Source organism: Suricata suricatta, chromosome 6 (assembly GCF_006229205.1).
Source record: "Suricata suricatta isolate VVHF042 chromosome 6, meerkat_22Aug2017_6uvM2_HiC, whole genome shotgun sequence".
Taxonomy (NCBI): Eukaryota; Metazoa; Chordata; class Mammalia; order Carnivora; family Herpestidae; genus Suricata; species Suricata suricatta.
Window position 1 is genome coordinate 9,234,745 of NC_043705.1, and position 22,659 is coordinate 9,257,403.

General features: G+C 45.7%; 2 long non-coding RNA genes across 3 annotated transcripts; both read left to right on the top strand.

The window, feature by feature from the left end:
* The first annotated feature begins 6,869 nt into the window (after positions 1-6,869).
* Positions 6,870-21,809, top strand: LOC115293872. 2 transcript variants are annotated; one of them, XR_003909641.1, is made up of 5 exons: positions 6,870-7,041; positions 7,519-7,616; positions 10,449-10,733; positions 18,878-19,023; positions 21,649-21,809. It is a non-coding gene; the product is annotated as an uncharacterized LOC115293872 (long non-coding RNA). The 2 variants fall into 2 exon arrangements; XR_003909642.1 differs by lacking the exon at positions 10,449-10,733.
* LOC115293873 lies at positions 7,719-9,856 on the top strand. The gene is made up of 2 exons (XR_003909643.1): positions 7,719-7,952; positions 9,652-9,856. It is a non-coding gene; the product is annotated as an uncharacterized LOC115293873 (long non-coding RNA).
* Positions 21,810-22,659: the final 850 nt, after the last annotated feature.

Consider the following 22,659-nt stretch of genomic DNA (forward strand, 5'->3'; position numbering starts at 1 on the left):
AGTTATTTAAAAGTCTCTGTTAAAATGTGCTGGTAGTTGTGTCTAGACTATATAAAGAACTCCTACACATCAATACAGAAAAGACAGCTCATTACAAAATGAATCAACATTGGAACAGGCGATTCGTCAAGAAGATACATGAACGGCCAAAAGACATGTGAAAAGGTAGTCAATATTAGCAGTCTTCAGGGAAATGCAAATCGAAAGTCCAATGAGATACCACTTGCCACCCACCAAATGGTTGGCATGAAAAGATGTGAAAATATCAGGGGCACCTGGGTGGCTCAGTCAGGCGAGTCTCTGAGTTCGGCTCAGGTTGTGACCTTACGGGTTCATGGGATCGAGCCCCACGTCAGGCTGTGTGCTGAGGGTGTGGAGCTTGCTTGGGATTCTCATCTCCCTCTCTCTCTGCCTCTTCCCTGCTCGCTCATTCATTCATTCATTCTCTCTCTCTCTCTCAAAAAATAAACACTGAATGAATAAATAAAAGATGTTACAATATCAAAGGTTGGTGAGAAAGAGAAGCAAAAACCCTCGTATGTGGCCGATGAAAGTATAAAACGGCACAACCACTTTGGAAAAGAGTGGTAGTTTGGTGGCAGTTTCTAATAAAATGAAACATACCCCTACCCAATAAGCCCGGGATTCTGTTCCTAGGTACATGCCCCAAAGAAATGAATGCACATGTGCAGAGAAATCCTTGTACAAAACTGTTTTCTATTAGCTTTAGGGAGGTGCAATAACCCCAAACTGAAATCCAGATTCCAAACAGTAATACATCTGCACAGAGACAGACTCCTTAAAAAAATGAGTAAATAAATAAGGGGTGAACTGTTCGTACATACCGCAAACAACAGGCTCACGTCTCCAACACATGCTGAGTGGAAGAAGCCAGATGCAAAAAAGTATCTGCTACGTGACACCATTTATGTAAAGTTCAAGAACCGTGATTGTCTCTGGGTGGGGGCATGACCAGAAGGGGGCAGGAGGAATCTTTCTGGGTGATGGGAATGTTCTAGATCCTCAGCTGGATGATGGTTACTTAGGTGTGAACATCAAAAGTCTGTGAGCTGCACCACTGCACGCTTGTGCCTTTAACTGTGTAAATTATACTTAGAAGAACACCACCACCAATGAAAAGTGGTGGATTTTTTTCTTTGCCCTTCTTCTGTAGTTACTTTATACAATTATTGCATTTGGCTAGTAAATTTATTTAAATACAATTCAACTACTTAATACTTATTGAGATTTCCTTTGAATCATAGTAGATAGTACATTTATGCTCCATAAGTATTTGAAAGAATATATGTGATTCTGTTAAAAATAACTTATACAGCTTGTAGTGTCTTATTTAAATATACCAGTTTTCTTTTTTTAAAAAATGATATTTCTATTTCTGAGAGAACCATGCTAAAATTGTGGCTTTTTCCACTCATTTCATCCGGTAAACATTTGCTGAGTTCCTACTCCTTGAGGGATGTACATTAAGAGCTGAGAGCCAAGGGTGTGGAGCTAGAATCACGGGGCATGAATCCTGACTCTGGTATCGACCGGCTGTGTGACAGTGAATATGCCACTTGGCCTCTCTGTGGCCCGGTTTCTAGATCTTTAAAATGTGGACAATATAGTACCTGTCTATGTGTCTGTCATACCTATTAAATGAGTACATGTGAAGTGCTAGAATAATGCTTGCATATAATAAGGCCTTAATAAATATTAGCTGTTACATGGCAGGAACTGTGTTAAGCCCTGGAGATACTACAATAAAAGAGAGAATATAAGACATGGCCTGAGGCTTACCTTGCAATGGAGGAGTCCGACCTTTTGTCAACCGCACAGATAACCGTGTGATTAGAGCTCGGATAAGTACAATGAAAGAACACGGTATCATGAGAGCACAAATGAGACATGATCCGTTTGAGGGACCCGAGAAGACTTTCCTAAGGAAGAAGTATTTGGGCTGAGGAGAATGTGGTTATGACTTTAGAATACAAAAGAATTTCTTATACAAGTCACAGTCAGTACAGTTCAAAAAATGGTATTGTATGAAAATGTAAACTTGTAGAGTTCTGGGGCACCTGGCTGGCTCAGTCGGAGGAGAATGTGACTCTTGATCTTGGGGTCATGAGTTTGAGCCCCATGTAGGGTACAGAGATTACTTAAATAAAACTTTAAAAAAAAATTTAAACTTGAATGGTTAAAAATTACCACAAATAAAATGCAAAGACAAATCAAAGACAAGGATGAGATACTGCAATGCATATGGCTGATAAAAGGTTACAAGTTTATAAAGAAATTCTACAAGTCAATAGGAACAACCTCAAACATATAAATGCATAGACAGATGACAAGAACAAGCCATTCACATAATAAATTGGAATAGCCAAAAAAAGGACACATGTAAAGATACCCAACCTCATTAGTAAGCAAGGTAGCACAAAAAACACAATAACAATGAGGTAGCATATTGACCTGATACACTGGCAAAAATTTTTAAGTCTAACAATATAGTATTTGGCAATGGGAACTCTAACACTACTCCAAAAATAAATCAATATTAATTTATAATAGAGAGCAATGAGGCAATATCTAGTAAAATAGACTCTTTGACTCAGAAATTTTACTCCTGGGTATACACTCTAGAACTAAGATTTCCAACTTTTTCACATCATAGCTCACAGTGGATTTTATTTTCCCCAATCAGTCTCTGTCTTTTAACAGGAAAAATTTAGCCCATTTACATACATTGTGATAACTAATATGACTGGATATATTTCTAGAGCCTTATTTAATGTTTAAAATTTTTTTCAATATTTATTCATTTTTTAGAGAGACAGAAACAGACTGCGCATGGGGGAGGGGCAGAGGGGGGGAGACACAGAATCCGAAGCAGGCTCCAGGCTCTGAGCTGTCAGCACAGACAGGGCTGGGACCCATGAACCACGAGATCATGACCTGAGCAGGAGTCGGAGGCTTAAAGGACTGAGCCATTCAGGTGCCCCCAACCTTACTTAATGTTTACCATGTATCCTACTTTAAAAATACCTTTGTTAGTTTTCCCTTTATAAACCATTTATTTCAATGGATTTTGAATTCTTTGAATTTTTTTCCTCCAGTAGTTTAGACATTATATACCCTATTTCTATTTTTTCTGGTGATTATTCTTATACTTTAAAACACATTTAAGCATGTATCTTTCTATGAATCTCTGGTATTTGTCAGTATCTCTATACTTCTCCTGAAAAGTTATCTATTGATTTGATATAATTCCAATATTAGCCTGCTTTCACTCTCTTCTGTGTCCCAAACCCATCACAATGAAATCATTTGGGATTTTAGTTCTTGTTTAGTTCTATTCATTATTTTTCACATCATGCTATCAAAAGCTTTTAAGATTTAACTATTAAGCTTATAGGTTTATTGGCTTACCACCTTCCTGTGACCTGATCCCTTTCTTAGGGTCACTTTTCTTCTTGCTAGAAACACTCAAGTGCATCTTCTGAGAGAGGCTCTGTGGGGGTTGAGTCCTTGCGTGTCAGTGATTTTATTTTGTTCTTCAACTTCATAGGTAGTTTGGCTTGGTGTAACATTGTAGCTCTCTGCAACCATTCTTCCCTCCTGCAGTTTAAAACGAATACATTCCCCTAAACTGCTAGCCTTTTAAAAAAATCTTTTTAATGTTTGTTTATTTTTGAAAGAGAGAGACAGAGCACAAATGGAGGAGGGGCAGAGGGAGAAGGAGACACAGAATCCAAAGCAGCCTCCAGGTTCTGAGCTGTCAGCACAGAGCCCGATGTGGGCCTTGAACCCACAAACCGTGAGAAACTGACCTGAGCTGAAGTTAGACTCATAACCGACTGAGCCACCCAGGTGCCCCCAAACTTTTGATCTATTGCCACTTTCCCTTAGATTTCAGTTTAGCCAGTATTTGTTGCATCCCTTCTATGTGCTGAGTACATTTCTAGGTATTGGGAAGTAAGGGGCTTGACATAGGCCTGTGTGTGGTGTGCTGGGTTCACTCCCATCACTGTGCCTGGACTTCCTACATTTCCCCCGATGACTGGCCGAGGGACCGCCCTGCTCAAAGTTAGTCAACGCGTAGACTGGCCTACAGCATGATGTGGTCTGATGAGAAAACCCTAAAAACTGAGCTGTGCTTGGGGCGCCTGGGTGGCTCAGTCAGTTAAGCATCCGACTTCATCTCAGGTCACATCTCATGGTCTGTGAGTTCAAGCCCCGCATTGTGCTCTGTGCTGACAGCTCAGAGCCTGTAGCGTGCTTTGGATTCTGTGTCTCCCTTTCTCTCTCTGCCCCTTTCCTGCTTGTAGTCTCTCTCAAAAATAAACATTAAAAAATTCTAAAAAAAACCTGAGCAGTACTGATTCAGTTCTCACTCTTAGGCATTTCAATGGGGAAATGCCCAAGGAAGAAAGCTGTGAAAATAACACTGCCTACTCTTTGGCCATCTGCCCACCAAGGACAGAGCTCAGGGCATCTGGTCCCTTTGATAAAGGCTCTGACCTGGCTCTGCCTGACAAACCACATCTTTCTCACTGTCACTTTCTGGGCAATGACATGTGAGAAAGGAAAAGACCAGCTCCTCGGCACAGCAATTCCCCAAAGAAAGAAAACAGGGCTGGGGGTAAGGGGAGCATTTATTAAATCACCTGGAGGACTTTAAAAAAAATGCATATTCAGGGTCCTTAATCCCAGAGAATAAGATTTGACCTCATGGGATGGCGGGGTAGGGATTAGAGGAAATATACATTTTGAAAAAGTATTTCAGGAAATTATCATCTATATTTCATGTATGACCGCTCTGCCACATCTGAGTTGACAGCCACTCATGTTATCCAACCCTGTCATTTTATAGATGAAGATACCATGGCCCAGGTACGAAAGGTGATTGATTTGTTTCTGCTAGCTAGTAGCTAGCAGAGCCAGGATGAGACGCAAGGACACTTGATTCCTAGACTGTGCTTCTCCTGACGTTACCTATCGTTTGTCTTTAGCTCTTGCTCTTCTTGAGATTATCATCACCGTGACCACCATCATGATCATCACCATGACCACCATCAACACCATTACTATCATGATCATCACCACCATCACCATCACCACCACCATCACCATCATCTTCATCACCTTCACCTTCACCAGAAGGCTACTGGCCACTTACATAAACTTATCTCTCAAAGTGACAATAATCCTACAAGGCAAGTGTTATCTCCGTTTCTTACTCCTTGTCCATGTTCCCAACCTTTATGGACTATGCCTCCTGACACACAGGATCTGTCACCAGCAACAAGTACCTCTATCTGTGCCCTTTGTCTTTTGTTGTGAGGTCTCTTCCTATCTTGCCCCAATGGAAAGTCAGCTGCGCCCTGCAAATCCCACCTCATCTGCAGCCTCTCAAGTGGAGGCTATTTGGGTTTCATCTCCATTCTCCTTATATCAGAGGGTTCCTTATATCACCGGGGTATACTTGCAATTTAATTCTCTTCCTCTTCCTTCAAAACTCCCATCCTTCGAAATTCATGTCACACTTTACTACCTGCCACCCTTACCTGCCACTGTTACCTACCAACTTACTCCCCTTCATTCATGAATGACTCTAGCATCCGGCTCTCCATGCTTATTCCTGCCACCATTCTCAGTGACTCAACCACCTTGTAGAACAGGGCTCCTTTCCACACCTTACCCCTGTGCTCCATGACCTCCTCGCCGCCAACAACCTTTCATTTCTACTCCTCCTGAGCCACACTTCCATGCTATGTTCTAAACCCCAGGGTCATCTCTCCCTGATATCAATTCATTGACTTTACCACCTTTGTGTCTTTCTTTATAAAGATACAAAATACAGTGGATCCTTGGTTTGCACATAATTCACTCCAGAAACATGCTTGTAATCCAAAGCACTCATATTTCAAAGCGAGTTTCAAGAACCATGAGCTCCGTTGTGATCATGTAACGTCTGGCATTACGGACTACTCGTATAGCAAGACATCGCTCGTTTACCAAGTTAAAATGTATTAGAAACGTTTGCTCGTCTTGTGGACACTAGCAGAACAAGTCACTCGCCATCCAAGGTTTTATTGTATATACAAAGATAACATACATGTGCATATAGATGCAAAGATTATTTATATATAATGAGGTTATATATATGAAGAGATATGTCATATATATATATTCTTATATTCTCACTTGCCTCCTCGTTCAGCTTAATTCCATGATGTGTTATTATAGGGACCCTGGTCTGTGCTGGGAGCAGTGACTCTGCCTTAAGGACAGCATGTAGGCAGAGGCAGGGAATGGTCAGGCAGGACCCAAATCAGAGACTGGCCTCCCTCGAGGGAGAGGCAGGGAGGCGGCCAGGTGTGGGGGGCGGCGGGGGGGGGGGGGGGGGGGGGGGGGGGGGGGGGGGGGGGGGAGGCACACTGGTTCCACTTACAAGCGCCCAGAGGCTAGGGAAGAGCAATCGGATGGAGAAGCCGCAAATCTGGGTATGTTGGGAGAAGCAGCAGCAGGCCACCAGGGCCGACCTGTGGTCAGAAGCATCAGGACTGCAAACAGACTGTGGATTTCGAGAACACCCGGCTTGGGGAAGGTGTGGCCTGGGGATGGGAGCAGCTGGCACAGGCCTGGCTGACCCCAGGTCCCCAGCCCTCAGGCTCCCTGCCTGGCAGGTCCCTGTAACCCAGCCTCCTCTCCTCATGTCCCATTCCTGTACTCTGTCTGCTGGTCCCATGTCACAGAACTTTCCTGGGGGGAGGGGGGAAGGGGCGGGGCAGGCACCCTGATTGGCTCCAGCAGGTCTGAGGTAACAAGAGAAAGGGCTCCTCCCAGCAGCCTGGCCCAGCCAGGTACGTCTGCTCCGGGCCACACTCCCTGCCCGGCAGTGAGCCTGTGCACAGGTCACTTGGCTTCTCTCTGCCTCAGTTTCCCCCTCCATAAAACAGGGATGGTGACGGCAATGAAGGCACTACTCTCCTACGGCTGTGTGGATTGAGTGAAGTGATAAGCGTCATCACAAAAGAGGTACAGGGCTGATGTGTGTTTTGAACCTTTTCATTTACTCTGCGCAGCAGTGTAATGCATGGGTCCCATTTTCAGACGGAAAACCGAGCCTTCACAATGAATAGGCACTCACTGAATGACCTGTAAGGAGTAGGAACCGCAATTTGAAACCCAAACTTTTGTTTATTTACTTAGTTTTGGGCCACAGAGAGCACATGCGCACACATGCAGGGGAGAGGCAGAGAGGGAAAGAGCGGATAGCGCAGAGCCTGATGTGGGGATGGAACCCACGAACCGGGAGATCATGACCTGGGCCAAAATCAAGAGTCTGATGCTTAACCAATGAGCCACCTACGCGCCTGGGAAGCCCAACTTTTGTGACTCTAAAGCCCGGGCTCTTTTGGCCTCTCAAAGTCAGACAGGCAGGTGAGCAGGGAAAGGGCGCCCAGGGCCACGGCCCCGGTTTCCAAGCGGGGCCGCTTCATTTTTGCTTCTAAGCGGGGTCCCCACAGCGGACCGAAGTCCAGAGCTAAGATTCCTGCTGCGGAACGTGAGGCCGGACTGCAGACTAGACCGGGGCAAGAACCGAGACCCAGGTATCTTTTCCAGCCCCCCCCCCCCCGCAGGGCGCTCTGGCCACCTGCTGAGAACCCCGGGGCTCCCTGCAGGAGAGACCGGCATACACCAAAGCCGGAGTCGCAAGCTGGTGTCAGAATCGCCCCCAAAGTCCTTCCGTCGGCCTGCTGGCAGCTCTGTTTCTGGACGGAGACCAAGCGGAAGGACGGGCTCTGCGCAGTGTGCGCCCCGCACAACGGCTCAGGCCAACCGCGTCCCCCAAGCTCTCCCAGGACCTGCTTCTCCTCTCACTTGGCTTCTCGCAGCTCCGTGCCAAGCATTCAATTACCCTCCTGCTGCTGCCTCCAGCCACATGGGTACGAGACACACCACCTAGACCTCGCACAAAGGGGGGAAGAAAAACTTGACTCCGGCAAATCAGCAGAGAAAATACAATTAGGGAGAGCAAACAGAGCCGAAGAGGCGGGCGCCCGCGAGCCCACCTGCACCGCATTTCCAGGAGCCCCTCAGAAACCACGCCTTTCTAAAGGGGGCCATCCGGAAGCCCCGCCCGGCCCTGGGAGGCTCTGTGCAGGGGGGATCAGGACCGCCCCCCCCCGCGGGGGGCGGGGGAGCGGGAGGGGGGTTTGCTTGTGTTCCACTCCCCGTCTCCAGGAAGGATGTAGGGAGGGCCTGTGGCCGAGAGCTCGGTGCCAAGAAGCCACCGGAAAATTGGCCCGCTCCTTCCTTATCTCGCAATTTACACTTCCAGCGGGGGAAGAGGGAGGCGTGAGGGCCGGGTCGCGGGAACTCTTTTCCCCGGTGCTCAAATCACTGGGCTGAGAGTAAGAGCTGCCGCCCCGGGGAGGGGGCGAGGGCTCCTTGACGGCCTGCTCAGAGCGTTGGGCAGCCGTGGAGAAGCTTCTGCCGACAGTAAACACCCAGAGGCCTGGGTAGCATGGTCCTGCCAGGGCCTGGGAGCAGCAACCGAATGCCAGGCTCAGGCACCCGCCACCAACAGCACAGATCCGGAAGTGCGATGTGCAGAGCGGCCTCTTACCACCCCCACCCCCCAGCAGTACACTCTTACCTCCCCCCACCCCCCAGCTGTGCAGGGCGGGCAGGCAGGCAGTGCCACCAGCGCAACCTCTGGCATCAGGCAGATGGAAGCTCAAATCCCAATTTCCACTTAACGAGAAGCTGTGCAATGTGGAGCAAGTTACTGAACCTCTCTGGGCGTGTTTTCTCATTTGTAAACTGAAGAGGTACCTAAGAATGCCAGGAAGATTAAGTGAGATCCGTGCACATCTGGTGCTGAACACATACCTGGCACACGGTGGGAACCGAATCAATGGCAGCAGCTTTGTGCCGAGCTTATTAGGAGGATAAGCTTGGGACATCAGGAGGCGGGAGAGAGAGGGGGGAAGCCGCAGAACAAATATGGACGGAATGGTGCGAGGCCGGGAGATAGCAAGTCGAAAACCCATGCAGCTAAGCGCTGGTGGATCAGCGTGTGAGCGTTGCTGGCTTATTAGCAGGGGAAGGGTTCTATTTTGAAAAGTCAAACCAGCCCAAGGGCACGAGCCCTACGGCATCTATGTGATGGAAATGAGCACAGAGCTCTGTTTTTTTTCCATCTCCAGAGCCTTGCATGGTCCCTGAGCCAGCCTTGCCTCTCCCTACTCCCGTGTCCTTTATTGCAAAAATAATGCCAGACAGGGGGCACCTCCGTGGCTCAGTCGGTTGAGTGTCCGACCTCGGCTCAGGTCATGATCTCATGGTTCGTGAGTTCAAGCCCTGCATCAGGCTCTGTGCTGACAGCTCAGAGCCTGGAGCCTGCTTTGGATTGTGTCTCCCTCTCTCTCTGCCCCTCCCCTGCCCACACTCAGTCTTTCTCTCTCAAAAATAAATAAATATTAAAAAAATAAAAAATAGAAAAAATACCATAGGGAAGTGGGCGATCCCCGGGGTCTTGCAGGAGGCTGTGTGGTGGCTCAGTGCCAGACACTGGCCTGGACAGCCCAGAGGTGTGGCTGACCTCCTGGCTGGGCCAGACGTCAGCACCTCTGTCCACAGGTCTGATGGCCCACACCCCTCATTGGCATGGCATCCTCCGTGAACCTTTCCTCAGGGCTGGCCAGAGCTGTGGCCCTCAAGCACTCACAGGGAAAGCTGCGAAAGAAGGGGGAAAAGCAGCTGGAATCTGGAATCTTCTATCTTGAGATTTAATTTAACAGTCTAACAATGACCTCAGTCTAGAAATACAGCCTTTCCACCAGTCTCCTATGCATCTATATGGTCCAGTGGCCGTCCCGGGGCAAGGGAATGAATGGGCTGGCTCCCAGAACACCAGGAGAGGAGTCAATACAAACTGGCAGCCAGAGACCAGCTCCTGAATGACAGAAGTGCGGCAGGGAGTCCTGCCTTTGTCCCCCGTGTCCTAGGACACCACCACTGGTACGTGAGCAGGGGCGCTTCCCAGCCGGGCGCGGGCTGGTGGACAGCCCAAGCTCTGCCATCAGCGGGCCTGTCGGAATTTGAGGCCGGCGTCTTCTGTGTGGTCTCACAGACTTGAGACTTAATCTATTTGGCTTCAGCCGCCTGTGGCGCTCCACGATTAGGGTTTCTGTGAGGATTAAGCGGCATAAAGTATATGCAGGGCCCGGCTCAAGAGGGAGGAATACCCTCTTCCTGTGGTTTGAGTTCATAGACCAAGTTTGGGGGGTCCGGCCAGACCTACCGTGCTGTTCCTGCAGAGCCACGCCCCCTGGGCTGAGACACAGTCCCTGACGGCCCCCCGTCCCCCGGACCCCACACACTCGGCCCTTCCTCCTGCCTGCAGTTGCCTCTCTCCAGCTCCTTGGTCCCCACAGCCACGAGTTGTTCCACCCAGGCTCCAGGGGACAGCCTGACAGCCCCACCCCGAACCACCAAAAGCAGCTACTCAGGAGTTGGGAACAAAACATGTTCTGGACAACGGCAACAACGTCAGGGCATGATCTTTTTCTGCGACAAACTGGGTAGGACAGTACGTAGGAGTGACACGTCCACTGTCCAGGAAGCCTACAGCAGCAAAGGGTCTGAGACCCAACCTGGACTTCAGACCTACCAGACGACGGAAAAGAAAATCCAGCAGGACAAAAAATCTGCGGGGACACGTAAGTTGGCTGTTCTGATGAGCAGTAACCCCGGGGCTCTGTCTCGACTTGTTCTCTCCTTGTGTAAATTTGAGAATGTTTGTTTATTTTTGTGAGAGAGAGACAGAGCATGCGTGGAGGAGGAGCAGAGAGAGGGAGATGGAGGACCAGAAGCAGGCTCTGTGCCAAGGGGCTCGAACCCGTGAGCCGTGAGATCACGACCTGAGCGGAAGTCAGACAACAGACTGAGCCTCCCGCGTGCCCCTTGACTTGTTTTCTATCTGCGCATGTCCGTCCCTGAGGTCGGTGGGATGGAGAAAGGGCAGACCCTGGAGGGAGAGGGTCTCAGGTCCTAAACCACCTCGGCCTCTCTGCCTGTGTCGCTCACCCCAAACTGGGTAAAGCACAGGCATATTGGTACTTGGGGTGTGCATACGCCTTCTAAAACCCAAAGTTATTCTGGGGCTCAAAGCAGAATTTTACCAAACCTCTTTCAAACCTGCGACCAGTTTCAGAACAAAAGCTGCTGAAGGGGCCAGCTGGTCTCATCCGGGATCATGTCTCCTGTGTCTGCCCCAAGGCCCCGCACCTAGTAGGTGCTCAGTAAACACTGGGGAGACTCAACTCCTCCGGTCCGCGTGGATCTGTGAGAAGAGAGATAAGGCAGGTAGACAGTTTGAACTCTGTTCCTTGAGGCTTCAAACCCAGAGCAACAGAGCCGTGGACAGGAAGGTACATAGCGCTATAGGGATTTGATAAAATGTAGGGTGGAGAGGAGATCTTGGCTACGAGACTTATTTGGATCGTTTATTCACTCACTCAGATAAGGACAACCACTTGAGAGATTAAAACAAATAAAAAGAGATAGTCATGCCTCAGACAATGGGTTTTTGGTTCTTTCCAGGCACACACAAAAAGTAAATAAAGGGAGAGAGACACAAGAGAGAGAGAGCTCAAATTTTGGAACCTCTAGTAGAACTACTTTTCAATCCAACCTAAGCCAGGCCTTCCAACCCAGGTGCTAACCACACAGAACCCCACTGCCCGCCACAACGATACTACCCAGGACGCTACCCACTGGCACCCTGGATGGCGGTATTCCCGACACTCCCCGCCCACTGGTGAATGGGCTGTTCTGGGCCCTCCTCCAGGCTAGGAAAAGGGGAGCCCCGAGGCATGAAGCGCAGCCTCTTCCGGATGCCGCCACACAGCCAGTCGCCCATTGGCCCTCCATGATGCTTTCTGACCCGGCCTTTAATTCTGTCTACGTCTTCCTGAGAGGTACCTGCAGCAGGACATGTGTCTGACAACGTGTAAGAGCGCGGCATGTGTCACAGGGAAACTGTTTGAGGCGGGCTGTCTTTGTTCTTGAAAGCTACAATAGGACACCACCCGGAACTGGCAGGGGGAGGCCGAGGGTTACGTGTATGAGGGAAGAAACCATTAAGCAACCAAACCAAGACATGAATACCACGTCTCAGCAGCTCCTCTATGAGCAAAGTCCCTGTCAGATCCCCGACATGGGCAATATGCCTGCAGAGTGGGCGACTGCCACCAAGGGAACATGGGGCCGATGTGACATTTAGCTTTCCTTTACTCCCAACTGGTGCAACATACTCTAGACAGATCAACTCTTCCTAACAATGGTGGTAGAGGGGCGCCTGGGTGGGTCAGTTGCCTAAGCGGCCGACTGCGGCTCAGGTCATGATTCCTGCTTCGGATTCTGTGGCTCCCTCTCTCTCTGACCCTCCCCCGCTCACATTCTGTGTCTCTCTCTTAAAAAATAGAATCTGTTTCTAAAAAAAAAAATGGTACTAGAAATGCATGTTATTTATTTTTTAAAGCTATTTATTTTGAGAGAGAGACACAGAGAGAGAATCCCAAGCAGGCTCCAAGCTGTCAGTACAGAGCGCAATGCAGGACTTGATCCCACAAACCCTAAGATCATGACCTGAGCCGAAACCAAGAGTTGGACGCTTAACCACATGAGCCACCCAGGCGCCCCAATGCCTGCTAATTTTAGCCACTAAGAAGTGAGCAAACAGGGATATCTAACACGATTTCAGTAACTAATAATCCACAGCTTCTCATTTACGCTTTTCCAGCAATCATATCAGAACACCTTATGGTTTAAAATCTCTTGTTTCTCCCTAACTATGCACAGATCACTTGTGGCTTTGGCACGGAGAGTTCTGTGTAACGTCCACAGGCTTCTTTGGCCTGTTTCTTCAGCCCCCAGCCATGAAATGTAGGTGGCATGTCCCCCACCCCAAACATAACAAGACAAAAACCCGATGACCCAGCAATGGGCCTCCAACCAACTCGTCGGTTGTTGAACAACTTTGTCCCTCTGTGATGAAGAACATGGCCTGCCTCCACTCCTTGCCTTTTGCTGTATCATGCAGCTTCCTTAAAAATTTTTTTAATGTTTATTCTTGAGAGAGAGAGAGAGCACAAGCCAGGGAGAGTCAGAGAGAGGGGGACACACAGAATCTGAAGCAGGCTGCAGGCTCCCAGCTGTCAGCACAGAGCCCGACGCTGGGCTCGATCCCACAAACCATGAGATCATGACCTGAGCCGACACCAAGAGTTGGACACCTCACTGACTGAGCCAGGCAGGTGCCCCCATGCAGCTTACTTTTATAGCCCGACCAGGCCCTCCAACACAGTCTCTTGCCACGCTGCTCCCCTCTGTACTTTCCGGAACAATTAGGAATTGGACTGGCTAGACAAAAAGGGAAGAGAAGGGAAAGGAGAGGAAGGAGCTGACCCTCAGCACTGATGCAACAAAAGACCCGGATACTTCTAGGTTCTTCCTTATCCAATCTCCTCTCCAACCTTCTCTGGTGTCCAGTCCATTCTTCTTTTTCTTTCTTTTTTTTTATTAAAAATTTTTTTTTACATTTTATTTATTTTTGAGACAGAGAGAGACAGCATGAGCAGGGGAGGGTCAGGAGAGAGGGAGACACAGAATCCGAAGCAGGCTCCACGCTCTGAGCTAGCTGTCAGCACAGAACCCAATGTGGGGCTCGAACCCATGAACTGGGAGATCGTGACCTGAGCCGAAGTCAGATGCTCAACCAGCTGAGCCACCCAGGTGCCCCTGTCCAGTCCATTTTTCTAAGGTTAGCTTCCTTCACATGTTTGGAAACTGGCCATCAGCCACTTGCACAATGTGCAGCCGGTCATCAGAGAGGGATGAATCTCTTCGTTCAGCATGTCCACACGCACACAAAATCCTAGACAAGGTTTCTGACCGACCTGGCCTAGTGCTAGGGTCTGCATGTTTGCGTCCTCTCCTCCTCAATTCGCGTGTCGAAAGCCTAACCTCCCAGAGTGAGGGTATTAGTAGGTGGTGACCCTGGGAGGTGATTAGGCCACAAAGGAGGCGCTCTCATGAATGGGATTGTTGCCTTATTAAAGAGGATCTGGAGAGATCCCTAGCTCCTCCCGCCACGTGAGGACACAACAGGTCTGCAGCCTGAAAGAGCGCTCTGACTCCCACGCCGGCACCCTGACCTCAGACGTCCAGCCTCTAGAACCGTGAGAAATACATTTCTATTGCTCATAAGCCATCCAGTCTGTGGTACTGCGTTAGGCAGGCCGCACGGAGTACTCAGTAGCCAAGACACTCAGGTTTTGTGCCCATTTCCACGACTACTGGGTATTATGATTGAAAGTACCAATAAAAGGATGTAGAAGATAGGTTCCTCCACAGAAAACGGGGGTGTTGTTTCAAGTTGAAAGGAAGAGTGGTTACAGGCCAAAAATGATGTCCACCAGAATCTGGTATCTTTCTCAAAATATACTGCTTAAGATTGCTGAGGCCCAAAGTGTCCCTCAGACAACTTTCCTATGACTATTCACATCACATTGTTCTGGAGCGCAAGACAAGAATGTTTTAAAATCTCCAGTTGTTCTGGGTGTCTCAGTCAGTTGAGTGTCCGACTTTGGTTCAGGTTATGATTTCATGGTCTGTGAGTTCAGGCCCCACGTCAGACTCTGGACCCTGCTTCAGATTCTGTGTCTCCCTCTCTCTCTGCCCCTCCCCTGCTCACGCTCTCTCTCTCTCTCTCTCTCAAAAATAAACATTAAAAAAATCTAAATCTCCAATTGTTCATTAGATGTGTGGACACACACAGAGTTATATTTTAAAGCTATATTATAAAAACCCCCAAAGGGAAACCTGGGTGGCTCAGTCAGTTAAGCATCTGAGGATCTCAAGGTCATGAGATGAAGCCCCAAGTTGGGCTCCATGGACCTGCTTGGGATTTTCTCTCTCCCTCTGTCTCTGTCTCTCCCCTGCTCGTGCATATGCTTGCTTTCTCAAAATAAATAAATAAACTTTAAATAAATAAATCCATCCATCCCTCCCATAAAATATTAACATTGTTTATACAACTGAAGCTCATTTAGGCTCACCTCCATATTTTCCATTTTATTTGCTCTTTATACTTTCTTCCACCTTACACTTTCCATCTGGAATCATATCTTCCTGCCTAAAGTACGTGCTTTAGAATTTTCTTTGGTGTGAGTCTACCAATGGAAAAATCTCTCAATCTTTTTGTTATGGTTCTAGACTTTATGTTTATATTTGTATATTTTATTTCTTCTTACTCTTTAAAAAGTTTTTTTGATGTTTATTTATTTTTGAGAGAGAGACACAAGACAGAAAGAGCACAAGCAGGGGAGGGTCAAGGAGAGAGACACAGAATACAAAGTAGGCTCCAAGCTCCAAGCTGTCAGCACAGAGCCCGATGCAGGGCCTGGACCCATGAGTCATGAGATCATGACCTGAGCTGCAGTTGGACACTCACCCGACTGGGCCACCCAGGTGCCCTTATTTCTTCTTACTCTTCTTACCATTTGGGTGGGTATAGAATTCTATGTTGGTAGAATTTTATTTCTTCAAGACATTGACCTCAACATCTCACCTCACCTCTCTTGCTTCCATGAGATTGTTGACAAGTCAGCTGTCACTCTAGTAGCTATTCCTTTGACGATACCCTTTTCCCCCTCTGTTTTGTGATTTTCTCTTTGTTTTGGTTTTCTGTGCTTCATTAGAAAGGAGTGCATTTCTCTCTGTTTACACTGTTTGGGCTATGGTGGGTTCCTTAAATCTGTGGTTTTAGTTCTAGGAAATTACCTACGATCATCTCTTTTAACTTACCTCTATTCCATTCTATCTCTCTTTTTTTGGAACTCTCTTTAAACTTATTTTAAGTCTTGTTACTCTATCACTTGTGTTTTTCATCATTTCCCATGTTTTTCCTTTCTTTAATTAATTTGTTTTTTGGTCTTACTGTGCTGTCATTGAGATAATTTCTTTTGATCTATTTTCCAATTTACTAATTCTCTGTTCAGTCTGATCTAATTTGCTAATAATCTGATTTATTGAATTCTTAATTTAAATTACCTCATTTTTAATTCTAGAAATTGTATTTGGCTTTTTAAACATCTGCTATGTCACTTTTCATACTTTCCCATCTTTTGCTGATCAAATTGACCTTAAAAGTTTTATAGTCTGTGTATGACAATTCTGATCTTTTACAATCTATTTCTGTTATGTCTTTGAGTTGGTTCTTGCTCAAGATGTATGTATTTCCTTGTATGTTTAGTTTTCCTTGAATGAATGCTGGCCATTGTGCTTAAAAATAAGAGAGTTTTAGAAATAATTCAGAGCTAATGAAGACGAAGTTACCCTCCTTCAGAAAGGACTTTTGTTTGTTTTGATCATCACCAGTCTGGGATCACCTTAACACAAGTTCAGGGAGGGGAGTTGTTTCAGACTATCCAGGTAATGTTAACTCAGCTGCAAAGCTGAGAGAGACAGAGAGAGAGAGAGAGAGAGAGAGAGAGAGAAAGAGAGAGAGAGAGAGAGAGAGAATTAAAGAGAAGAGAAAGAAAAGGAAGAAGAGGAGGAGAAGGAGGAGGGGAAAGAAGAGAATGAGAAGGAATGAAAAGAAACTGAATAACAAGGAATCACTTTTGGTTCATACTTATTTTGAGGATGAAGCCAATTAAGATACCAGCTTAATAGGTATGTGGAAGAATGGGTATCAGACTTACATCTTGAGCTGCAAATCCTGAGCTTTAATTTCTGTTCTGCTTGTTACAAGTGGTCATCACAACTACAGTTCAGATAGTTCAGATAGATATGTTTCTTACATACCAGCTAATGCCCTCAGAGTAAAAGTTATTTTGAGTGAGTAACTCACCTTTTCCAAGATTTTGCCTTGGTAATTCTTCCCTAACAACTAGGTTCCATAGTGCTTTAAAATTGTAATTTTGGGATGCCCAGGTGGTTCAGTCAGTTAAGTATCTGGCTCTTGATTTCAGCTCAGGTCATGATCTCATGGTTTGGTGGGTTCAAGTCCTGCTTTGGGCTCTGTGCTGACAGTGCAGAACCTGGATGGGATTCTCTCTCTCTTGCCCTCTCTCTCTGCCCCTCCCCTACTTGCTCTGTCTGTGTCTCTCAAAATAAAAAAATAAACTTAAAAAAGTGTTTTAACTGTAATTTTTATATTTCATCTGGAGTTTTGATTTTTCGCAGACGAAAAGCTAATCTAAATTTTGTAACACAGCATTTCAGTTATATTATTATTATATTATTATTACATCACACATTAATAAAAATGCCAAAGCATTAAATAAGAAAAAAGAAAATGAAAATAATCTGAAATACCATTATCAGAGATATATTATCAAAATTATAGTAAACTTCTCAGAATTCTTTGTATGCATGCATCCATATATACATTATTCCTTATAAACCTACGTCACATGCTAGTAACTTTAGTCCAGTAGGGCCACTTTCCATGTTAATACAGATCTCACCCTTATAATGCTTGCATAATAACCATACCTAACACCTACTGAAGACTTACTACGTGCATGGATTCTCAATGTAATTAACTCATTTAATCTTTGAAACAACTTTCTGAAATATATTTTAATAGATTATGAAGCTATTGTAGAGATTTTAAAACATTTTCTAGATTAGGAAACGAAAAGGTATTAACTAATGTGACCAGAATGACACAAGCAGTGGGTGGAAAGGCCAGATTTGAATTCTGACAGACCGACCTTCAACACTCTGCTTATTTTTTTTTAACTTTATTTATTTATTTTGAGGGTTTGGGAGGGGCAGAGGAAGGGAGGGAGGGGCTGAGAGCAAGAGAGCAAGAGAGAATCCCAAGCAGGCTCTGTGCTTTCAGCTCAGAACCTGACACAGGGCTCCATCCCCTGAACTGTGAGATCATGACCTGAGCCAAAAGTACTTAAATTGACTAAGCCACTGTATTCCACTTAATGTATTAAACCGAGCTACATACTCCTGGATTATTAAATTATCCAAAGTTTGTTTTGCCATTATATAAAATAAGTTAAAAACATTCTTTGCCATACATCTTTATGTACTTGTTCACCTACGTCCTCAGAATAAATTCCTACAGAGAGAATTGCCATGTCAGTAGTGTACTCATTTAGGGGTGCCTGGGTGGTTCAGTCAGTTGAGAACCCAACTCGATTTTGGCTCAGGTCATGATCCCAGGGTAGGGGGGCTGAGCCCCATATCAGGCTCCACATTGAGCCCCACATCAAGCCCCACAGTGGGCTCCACTTCAAGAGCGGAGCTTGCTTAAGATTCTCTCTCTGTCTCCCCCTCTCCCATGCTCTCTCTCTCTAAAAAAAAGAGTAAACACATATACATTTTTCATTTTGATACAAATTGCCAAACTATCTTCCAGAAAGTTTTACCAATTCACAGACCCTCCATCACATCAGTTTTATAAAAGTGCCAATCCATTAGTATGCTTTTTAGCCCAGAGTTTTGTTAATATTTTCCTTCTTTGATGCTCTGAGCATTATCATCTGCGTTTCTTTCCACATCGTGCTTTTGAACTGTGGCTTTCTGGTGGGCTCTCTGGATTACTATCTGCTGCATTTCCTCTGTTCAGCCCTGGCTTTATTCTGCTTTCCCCTCTTCATGAGTCCCATGGAAAGTTCACCTTGCTGGTTACATTTCCTTTCGGAACAGAAAGCAGTCTTAGGATGCAGGACTATTCAGAGTCTCTCAAACTAGGTTTTCTGATTAGGAGGCAGTTACCTGAGTGACAAAGATATTAATTTCAAGGCTACAAGTATTTTCTCTCTTCATGCTCCAGATCGGCTCACTTCCTCTCACCTTTCCAACCAAAGAAACGGAGGGACTGGCAGTATCCCAGCAGTTTTTTCCAAGCCCATAACATCTTCTACTTAACTGTGGACGGACTTTAGAGAACGCAGATTGAAACCTGTTACATTAACGAAGGTGAATATGCGACCCACCTAAGAGCTGTGTTTATGGTAAAAAAAACAAAACTTTAGTGACTGAAACAAATTTCAAGGTAACTCTCCTTCTTCCCTTCCTTCCTCTCTTCTTTGTTTTCTTCCTCACACATATTTTTTCTATGTCATTTTTATGGTTTTTTTTTTTTTAAAGTTTTAATTATTTATGGGGAGGGGAGAGGATGAGTGGGGGAGGGGCCCAGAGAAGAGGGAGAGAGAGAATCCCAAGAGGCCTTGTGCTCCACACTGAGCCTGACACCGGGCTCGATCTAATAACCATGAGGTCATGGCCTGAGCCAAAATCAAGAGTCAGATGCTTACCAGCTAAGCCAACCAGTCACCCCTCTTTATCATTTCTTAAAGACCACAAAGACAACACATATTCCAAAAGAACAATTCTTTTTTTAAAAAAATCTTTGTAATGTTTATTTATTTTGGAGAGAGAGAGAGACAGAGAACAAGTGGCTGGGGGGTGGGTGGCCCAAGAGAGAGAGACACAGAATCCCAAGCAGGCCTCAGGCTCTGAGCTGTCCGACATGGGGCTCAAATCCACGAACCGTGAGATCATGACAGGTGCATCTATGTTTCCTGGGGATGGAGGGAGGGGCAGAAATGTTGTACCACGTTCTTGCCCTCAACTTCACATTTCCCGAAGACTGAAGGGACTAAAGTTGTTTGTGATAAATGTCCAAAATATTTATGTCTTAAAGATTTTGACTTTATTATTAATAAATAAGCTGTTTGGGACCCTAACTAAGTTGCCTGATGGCCATCATCAGCTCTCTGGCCCTTACTCTACATAAAGCAGGGAATACATGGTGAAAGTATTAGTCCTTGACGGCAATAAATGATCCCACTTTTTGAAGTTATGTAAAATCTATTGCACACTCTATGCCTTTGTGAATACAGCTTAGACTCAATGTAGCTGTGTCAGTTCCCACCACCCCCGACACTGAATGAAACAACAATGCCCCCTCCCTCTCCTTGCCTCCTATCCCTCTGAACAGAAACACTCACGGGGGTATATTGTTACAAAGACATCAGACCATATCTCCAAATGTTTCCCGGGTTAGCCAACCCTCCTTATGTCAACAACCCAACACCCTGCTCTTTTCTGACCGGTGAACCGCTCTGGCTGGAACATATCAGGGTCTTGGAAAGACAACCCCCTGCCAGAGAGACCTCAGCAGCAATTCTTAAAGCTATTCTGTCCAATAAAGGGCACGGAGCTGAATTCTGCCAGCAAACCCAGCCCTGATCCTTTTTCTGCTGAAGAGAGAAAAATTGGGAAAATCGTATTTTCTGAGATGAAATAGTGGGAACGAAATAGAGTATACATAATCACTTAAATGTTGGTATCAGCAGGGCTGGAAAAATCCCCTGGCTAAATCCCATGGTGGAAATCCCCTAATTTTGAGGGGATTAAATCAACTGAATAATTTTGGATGGGCAGATAATGGAAGTAACCATTCTGACAGTTAAACTTCTCGAGGGAAGCAAACTTAATTTTTAAGTCTCTGGCAATAATTGCAAGTAGACTTTGGTATTTTTTAAGCGATGCAACTGGGACTGTTTCTTATGATACAGTTTACATTTCTATAATCTCTGCATGCCAGGAGGGTTAACATTTTATTCAAATCCAAATTCATTGTTTAACTATTCCTGCTAGAGACCTTTAGATTGTAATCTCCCCATTTACCTTATCAGAAAAGGACCCAGGCATGATTGGATCTGGTTGATATAATAATCCCTATAAGAGATTTTCCTTTTCCCTTTTCAGCACGGCGGCAAAGTTTTGAGAATGGCATTCATGTGTTTAGCAAAGGAAGAGTGGACGATGCGGTCAGTTTCAAGCTAGGAGAAGCACAAGCCTTTCTCCTTTCTTTTGCTTACAACTTTCTGCCTGGTTTGGCATTAATTGGAGAGATATAAAGTTGGCAGAAGATACGGGCAGGAAGGAGAAACAAAAGACATCTCACTGAGCACATCACTAAAGCCTGTCCCTTAGCAACTGCCAGCGGGGCTCTCAAACATGCAGAGAAAGCTGGGCCGAGGCAGTGGGAGCCCCTCTGGGGCCGAGGTCCGTGCTTCGTCTCACCCCTGTGTGTTCAGTGTCTAGTGCACTGCTGGACAGAGCAGGGGCTCACACACGCGGTGCGTGATCAGTGGCAGAACCCCGGGGAGCCTCCTCTAGGAGAAGAAATGTGCCTCTCTCCCTTTCTTGGCTGAAATGGTGGTCAAGAGAAGCAAAATGGACCCAGATGGGGCTCATTCCTTTCCTTTTCAAAGACAAATCTTCCCAGATGGACTCATCCTTTGCCCTTATGGCCAGAACGTGAAGTCTTAGTGTTTTTACCTGTCCTCGTGTCTTGTTTGTGGATTAGGGCTTTTCCAGCAGAGGAATAGCATGTGTTAGCGTAGGGCATGAGACTGTATGGTGTGTTTTTGAAACTGTTCTTTCTCTTTGTGTTTCCTCTCTTGTTTTGGCTGCAGAGAGTGGGTATGGAGGTTAGAGTGAATTGTATCCCTTTGTGTGTGGCATATTATCATAATTGGTCTGTTTAAGTTTCTCTTGTTTTATTTATACGTCTATCACTTCTCCCCACAGACTGGCTTCTGGCTTCTGACATGCTATGGCTCCCACTCATAACGGATAAGCCCATAACAAAAAGCCCTGCCATCTTTCTTTCTAGAAATCATTTGTATAAGATGTCTGACAGGATGGCAGGGGCCAACAGTCTGGAGACAACATGAAGAGAAGTGAACTGATCCTCTGTGGCTGCTTTATCTCCGTGGGCATTGGTCGATTTTCCCCAAAATGCAGAATGAGAAAAATCAGAATTTTTTAGCCATCTCACAGGGCTAGAAACCTGCATGGCCTCAGTACACTCCAGTTTTCTCCCTAAAGACATCTGCCACATTCTGAAGCCACATGACTTAAAAAAGCGAATTAGGAAATCTGTGAAAAGCAGAATGGACTTCGGGGTAGTCTCACAATGATGAGAAAACAAAGACTAGAGTTTGGGAATTGTTACCAAGATGGGTGCACCCAGTGACCACATCAGGATTTGGAAGACTATACCTCAGAGCAGGGATGAGGTAAACTGAGGAAGGGAGGGAGACTGCGACTTAACAAAAGTTACAGTTAAGCATTTTCTTAGCTGAGTCTCTGAATAAGTCATCAGTCCCCACTCTGTGAGCCCCATAAAGGAAAGCGGGGATCAACTATAGTGAAAGAAAACATAATGTGAAGCCTCTAAAAAGTTTAAAAATCCACAATATCGAGTATACAACAAAATAAAACTAAAGTGAAGAAGGAGGAAGGAAACTAATAATCAACAGATAAAACAGTTAATAAAAGCAGACTGAGAAATGAACCTGGGATGAAAAGTTTGCAGACAAGGCCTTAAAAATAAGTAAGATGAATAGAAAAATAAAATAGAAAAAAGGATAGAACTTCTGAATGGAAAAAGGGAATCACTGCAACAGAGAACTTACATATTTAAAAGAATCAACACAACAGTGAACACTGGGTTTTATAGGTAAGTGATGAATCACTAAATTCTACTCCTAAAAACCAAGAGTACACTACATGTTAACTAGTTAGAATTTAAATAAA